The sequence below is a fragment of the Prionailurus bengalensis genome, chromosome B2 (genome assembly GCF_016509475.1).
Source record: "Prionailurus bengalensis isolate Pbe53 chromosome B2, Fcat_Pben_1.1_paternal_pri, whole genome shotgun sequence".
Taxonomy (NCBI): Eukaryota; Metazoa; Chordata; class Mammalia; order Carnivora; family Felidae; genus Prionailurus; species Prionailurus bengalensis.
In genome coordinates, this window is record NC_057349.1 from 34542325 (window position 1) to 34549647 (window position 7323).

Sequence of the window (7323 nt, forward strand, 5' to 3'; positions counted from 1 at the left end):
AGAAACTAGTAAGAACAAGGCCAGAAACCCAACAGAAAAAGGAGCAAAGGATATGAATAGAAAGTCCTCCTAAAACAAAATGCTGAATGGCCCCGGAATATAGAAGATGCTCAGACTCACTCATTATTAAGGTGTGCAAAATAAAGTTTTCTGAGGGGCACCTGGGTGGCGCAGTCGGTTAAGCGTCCGACTTCAGCCAGGTCACGATCTCGCGGTCCGTGAGTTCGAGCCCCGCATCAGGCTCTGGGCTGATGGCTCGGAGCCTGGAGCCTGTTTCCGATTCTGTGTCTCCCTCTCTCTCTGCCCCTCCCCCATTCATGCTCTGTCTCTCTCTGTCCCAAAAATAAATAAACGTTGAAAAAAAAAATTTTAAAAAAATAAAGTTTTCTGAGATACCACTTTTTTTACGTGTTAATCGGGCAAAAATTCAAAAGTCTAATGACATAATCCACTGGAGAGGCCGAGGGGAACAGAGAACATTGGGCAAGCCCACGGAAAGTATTAAGACAAGATCTGGCAAAGTTACAAATGCACGTACCCTTCAGCCAGCAGTCCCACTGCCGGAAATGTGTTCAATGAATCCAACGCACCTATCCAAAATGTACATGTTGTTTATTTCAGCATGGCTTATGATAAGGAACAATTAGAAACGATCCAGGCATCCATTAAAAGGGGGCTGATGAAATAAATTATGGTAGATCCATTTAACAGAACACTGTCTCATCTCTCTGTGAGGGATGGCAAGTTCTCCAAGAGGCAGTACAGCACAGTCTTTAGGAACCTAGACTCAGGACAGTCCACCCGGCTTAGAACTCCAGCTGTCACGGGGTGCCTGGGTGGCTCCGTCGGTTAAACGTCTGACTTTGGCTCGGGTCGTGATCTCCTGGTTCGTGGGTTTGAGCCCCACATCTGGCTCTGTGCTCACAGCTCAGAGCCTGGAGCCTGCTTCGGATCCTGTGTCTCCCTCTCTCTCTGTCTCTCCCCGACTCACACTCTGTCTCTCTCTCTCTCTCAAAAATAAACATTAAAAATTTTTTAAAAAAAGAAAAGAAGAGCAAGAGTTTTCATTGAAGCCTTTTTATATGTTTTGATTTTTAACCATGGGAACAAATACCTATCAAAAGAGTAAAAATAAATAAGAAAGATGTTTAAAATTTTGTTTAATGTTTATCTATTTTGGAACTGTATAGGCATGGCCTGAGACAAACTGAAAAAATGAAGACGTTTCCCTTTGGAAGGGAATGCTACATATGATCAAAATCTACAAACTTTTGAACCCATATGCCAGAAACCAGTGGAACCCCTCCTTCGCAAAAGGAACATGCACAGGTGTTTCATGCTCAAAAATATAACAATATTTATTTCATTTCTTAAATTATTAATTTTTAAAGAACACTCTTCCCACAAAGAACTCAAAATGTATATATAGGACTTATAATTTATAACCAGAAACTTTCTTAATGCTTCCAAAAGGGGGAGAAGAGAAGGAAGGTGAGGTAGACGGAGAGGTCTAAGAACAGGGCACTGCAGGTCTGGACACAGGCAACAAGGGTGGGGCCAGCAGGTTGCTGGAGGGCCCAGCACCCAGGGAAGGGCCAGGAGAAAGCACCCATTTCCGTGACCTCTGCTTTGAGAACAAGGTTCAATTTCACTCATGAAAGAAAATGCTTCAGGTTGCTTTACAAAGAGCACCGGGGACCGTCCACAGCACTGGTGGTAGAATTCTAAGTGGCAAGGACCCCTGGGGCTTTACCGGGGAGGCAGTCACAGACGTCTCGCGGCAGGTGGCTCTGAACGGACAAACGGCCAGTGAGTCTGCAGTCCTCCAAGAAACCGGGCGTGAACCAACAGTGATGAGTAAAAAGAGAGGGAGACAGAGAAGGGTCTGCTTCCATCTGCCCCAGTGGGATTCTTGTTTTCTCAGAGGTTAGAAGGTGGCATTTACATTTCTTTCACATCCAACGGATATTCCAGAGAAAGTGCTGCAGTGCGTGAACTCCTCCAAAGAAAACCAAGACACAATGAGCCAGTGCCTCCCTGACTTCCTGCTGAAGAAGATCCTGTTGAACAGAAGAGCGAGAGAGAGAAGCTTTTTTAAAAAGTCAATAGATGGGGCTCCTGGGTGGCGCAGTCGGTTAAGCGTCCGACTTCAGCCAGGTCACGATCTCACGGTCCCTGAGTTCGAGCCCCGCGTCGGGCTCTGGGCTGATGGCTCAGAGCCTGGAGCCTGTTTCCGATTCTGTGTCTCCCTCTCTCTCTGCCCCTCCCCCGTTCATGCTCTGTCTCTCTCTGTCCCAAAAATAAATAAACGTTGAAAAAAAAAATTTTTTTTTTTAAATAAAATTAAAAAAAAGTCAATAGAATAGGGGCGCCTGGGTGGCTCAATGGGTTAAGCGTAAGTCTGACTCGGGCCCAGGTCATGATCTCACAGTTCGTGGGTTCAGTAGGACTCTGTGCTGACAGCTTGGAGCCTGGAGCCTGCCTCGGGTTCTGTGTCTCCCTCTCTCTCTCTCTGCCCCTCCCCAGCTCATGCTCGCACTCTGTCTCTGTCAAAAATAAATAAACTTAAAAAAAATTTGTTTTAAATCGATAGAATAATCCAAAGGTAGAAACTCAATATTAATTCAACGAATGCCACAAACAAGCTTCCTGGGCTGCTTGATGAATTGTATGAGCAGGAGGATATGTGGGTCTGTTCCTCCACCCGCCTTGGGAAGCTTCGTCTGGATTTATCTTTTCCATCCGAACCATCCGCACATGGGGGCACTCTTTCCGGGGCTGGTAACCTCTGCCTCTGGCTTTGCAGGGCACTTTCTTAGTCCTTTCAAAGAAGCCAGGTGTTTGCTTTGGGGTTGGAAGAACGGATAGGACTTAGATGAGCGTAGGGGGGGAGTGAGTATGAGCGAAGTGGGAGGTGACAGCACAGCAGGTTTGTGGAGGAGTAAGTAAAGGCCGCTGTTTATTCTGGAACATCAGAGAAGAACACATGGCTCTCCCTGGCCCTGCCCCTCCTCCTGCAGTCTATTCACCACACAGCAGCCTTGGCGAACAGTGAAATGTGCCTCCTGTGCTCAGTGCTCTCCCATGGCTCTGCTTCAGTCCTCAGGGGGACCTGGGATCCTGCCTACCCTGCCCCAACCAGCCGCTCTGACCATACTTTTTACTACTTTCTCCCTTACTCGGCTTCCTTCGCTGCCTCCTTGCTCTTCTTCAAACATGCCAGACATGCTCCTGCCTCCACGTCTCTGCTTCCCACCCCCCTTCCGCCTCCACTGCTCTCCCCCTCCAGAGATGCACGGCTCCCTCCTACACCTCTGTCAAGGTTTCACTCAGAAGTCATCCTCGCAGGAGTAAGGCCTTCCCCCTCTACTTAAAATTGTAAACCCCCCAACACTCCTCCTTCCTTTCCTTGCTTTATTTTTCTGCACAATATTTGTCATGGACTGATAAACTGCATACTTTATTTGTCTGCTTATAGTCTGTCTCCCCTTTTAGGATGTAAACTCCAAGAGGGGCCCCTGGGTGGCTCAGTTGGTTAAGCGTCTGACTTCAGCTCAGAGCATGACTTCACGGTTTGTTCAAGCCCCACATCGGGCTCTGTGCTGTCAGCACAGAACCTGCTTCAGATCCTCTGTCCCCCTCTCTCTCCACCCCTCCCCTGCTCTCTCTCTCTCTCTCTCAAAAATAAATAACATTATTTTTTTAATGTTTAAAAAAAACAAGCATATAAGCTCCATGAGATCAAGGAGTTTTCTCTCTTTTAATCACTGCTATATCTCCAGCACTTAAACGGATCCTGACACATAATAGACAGTATTCTATAAATATTAGTTACATAAATGAATGAATGAATGAATGAATGATAAACCAACAGTGGCAAGCTAAAGAATTTAGACTTTGTCCTGTCAGCAACTAGGAATCATTAAAGGTTTTTTTTTTTTCTCTTTTATAGTTGGTATCAGTTAGGAAAATGGAATGGATTTCCTTCCAGCAAGGTAGATGAGAAAAGGTACAGAGCACCAAGTCTCATATATTTAAATTCCAGCTTTAGCACTTAATTGCCAAATGACCTTAGGTCACCTAATCTCTCTGAACCTCAACTGCTTCTCATGAAGTACTAATCCACTAATCCATAGAGTTATTGAGAGAATTGACTACAACACATAAGAGTCTCTCAAAGAGTACCTGGAAGAAATTGTTTAATAATAAATGTTAGTTTCCCTTCCCTCTTTTAAACAAACTAAGAAATTCCGTATGCATTACTGTACCAGTCAGGGTCCCAGAGGAGACAGATGGCACACTCAAATTAGGATAATTCAGGGACAGTTAAATAAAGAGACTGTCTACAAAGGTGGGGAGCACACAGGTGGCGCAATACCACGTGGGCTGGTAACGTCTGAGTTGTTGCCTGTAGTGTTGGGGATACGGGGTGGCACAGTTACTAGAACCCAGAAGGAGAGAGTCCTATGGAGAAAAAATTCCAAAGACACATTTAAGATCCTAAAAGCAATGGGAAGACTATTTTAAAACATAGTTTATATCTAGGAAAAGTACATGCTCCAGATTTAACAAAAAAAAAAAAAAAAAAAAAGACCAGGTCCTTGAACCAAAATCCCTCCAAAACCCTAAATAGCAAAATAGAAGACGTTATTTTGAGAATCAAGGCCTGCTTGAAAACAAAGAACACTTGCTTACGTGAAAAGAACAAGAGACCAAGCTTTGTAGCAGCTCAAGAGAGATCTACTCGCAGACAAAAGCAGAACTTGGTGAACTCCTTGCTAGGGAGCTCCAAGCGCAAGAACGAAAGTTTCCTTACGCCAAAAGCAGGAAGACATCCGGAGGATCAGTGTGACCGCTTGATTAAACAGAATACAAAAGGGGAATCCGCGATGACTATATACAAAAGAAATACATCATTCCAGATTTGAAATTCTGCTGCAGTTGCTTGATTTAAGTCTTGAAGCAGCAGAGTAAAAAGCCTTGAGCATTTTAGAGCCACACTTAGGAGGAATTTTTACTATTATTTTTTAGACGCACCGTGAGCTACTTAAAGGTGACCTAAAATGCAATTTTGTGGTCCAGGCCAAGGTACCTTTCAAAGCCTAGGGCAAAGCCGACTTTGTGAAATGCTGCAGGAAACGCTAGGGCAGGCATAAGGATAGACATGTAGATCAATGGAATAGAATGGAGAGCCCAGAAATAAACGCTCACATTTACAGTCAATTAATTTTCGACAAGGATGCCAAGGCAATCTAATAGGGAAAGAATGGTCTTTTCAACAAAGGGTTCTGGGACAACTGGATGGATACCCACATGCAAAAGAATGAAGATAAACTTTTAACTCACAGCATACACAAAAATGGACCAAAGACCTAAATTTAACAGCTAAAACTATAAATCTCTTAGAAGAACACATAGGTGTAAATCCTCATGACTTTGGATTAGGCAATGGTTTCTTAGCTATGACCCCTAAAGCAGTAGAAACAAAAGAAAAAATAGGTAAATCGAACCTCATCAAAATTTAAAAGTTCAGTGCTTCAAAGAACACCATCCAAAAGTGAAAATGGGAGAAAATATTTGCAAGTAATATATCCAATAAGGAACTTACATCTAGAATGTATAAAGAACTCCAACAGCTCAATCATAAAAAGACAAATAAGCCAATTTTAAAATGGGCAAAGGATCTGAACAGACATTTCTCCAAAGAGACATCCAAATGAGCAGTAAGCACATAACAAGATACACAACACTAGCCATCAGGAAAGTGCAGATCGAAACCACAATATGAGGGGCGTCTGGGTGGCTCAGTCAGTTAGGCATCCAACTTCGGCTCAGGTCCTGATTTCTCGGTTCCATGAGTTCCAACCCCACATCGGGCTCTATGCTGACAGCTCAGAGCCTGGAGTCTGCTTTGGATTCTGTGTCCCCCTCTCTCTCTGCCCCTCCCCTGCTCGTGCTCTCTCTCTCTTTCTCTCTCTCAAAAATAAATAAACATTAAAAAAAATTTTAATGATAACTTTATGGAAAAATAAAATTTACATACCGTATAATTTTCCTGTTGAGTAATGTACAGCTAATGGTTTTTAGAATATTCACAGAGCTGTACAACCATCATCAGAATCAACTTTAAGTTCAGTTATTTATTTTTAAGAGAGAGAGAGAGTATAAGTGGGGCAGGGGCAGAGAGAGAGGGGGACAGAGGATCTGAAGTGGGCTCTGCTCAGAGAGCCCGAGGAGGGGTTGAACTCACAAACTGTGAGGTGCCCCTCATTTTTTTAAAAAAAAGCTAGGGAGTTCAGTGTCAACTTATTAAGCTGTAGGGGTCAATTTAAGACACAAGTAAATTATAACTTCAAAGGCAAGGGAAAGAAAGAAAGGGAGAAAAATGGAATAGGAGGCTACAGAGAGCAGTGACCTCTTGATTGGGTTGAGGCAAATACAGAAAATAGTTGGTTGTGATTTGTCCTCTGTCCTCTTCAGAGAAAAAATTAGAAGGAACCATGAGTATTCAGAATTAGCAGATAAAGAGGCAGGGAAGATACACTAAGGGCTTTCTTAGAATGCATAAAGTCCAGTCATCAGTGAAAACTTTCCTACAGAGGAAACTGTAGCATAGAAAGGAAATGGTAAATATCTCGAGCCTGCTGGTAAATGATCCATAGCCCAGAGGTGGTCAACTCCAACTGTTTTATGGTCCAGGGCACAACTATTAAAAGGGCAAAGGCAGGAAACAATTTTTTGTTCGAGTTAACATTTATTGATCATTTTCCGTGGGTCAGGTTCTGTTCTAAGTGATTTACAAAGATTATCTCATTTAATTTTCACAACAGCCTACTCTCTGCTCGGCAGCCAGTACCCATTCTAAATGTGAATCAGCTCACAAAGCTCTCCTGCTCTCCCTCTCCAGAAGCTTCCTTATGTGTAGGGTAAAACCCAAACACCTTATCATTGCCTCTACTACTGAAGCCAACTCCTGGACCTCAACTCACTCCATTCCAGCTACTCTGGCCCCCCTCGCTCTTCCTTAGGCCTGTTCCTATCACACGCGCTCCCTGTTCCCCTGCCTGGAACACTTGTCCCCCAGGTATTCCCATGGCTCACTCCCTCACTTCCAGTCTCAGCTCAAATCTTGCCTCCCCAGGGAGGCCTTCCCTGATCACCCATCCAAAGTCACTCTCCATCACTCGGTATCCCCAATCCTGCTTTGAGCCTGCATCCCTGCCTGACTAGTCATCCGCTTTACTGTTCAGCACGAGTTCAATGAGAGCAGGCTCCCCTTCTGTCCGGCTCTCTGCTGTAGCTACCAATGCCTGGAACTGAGTC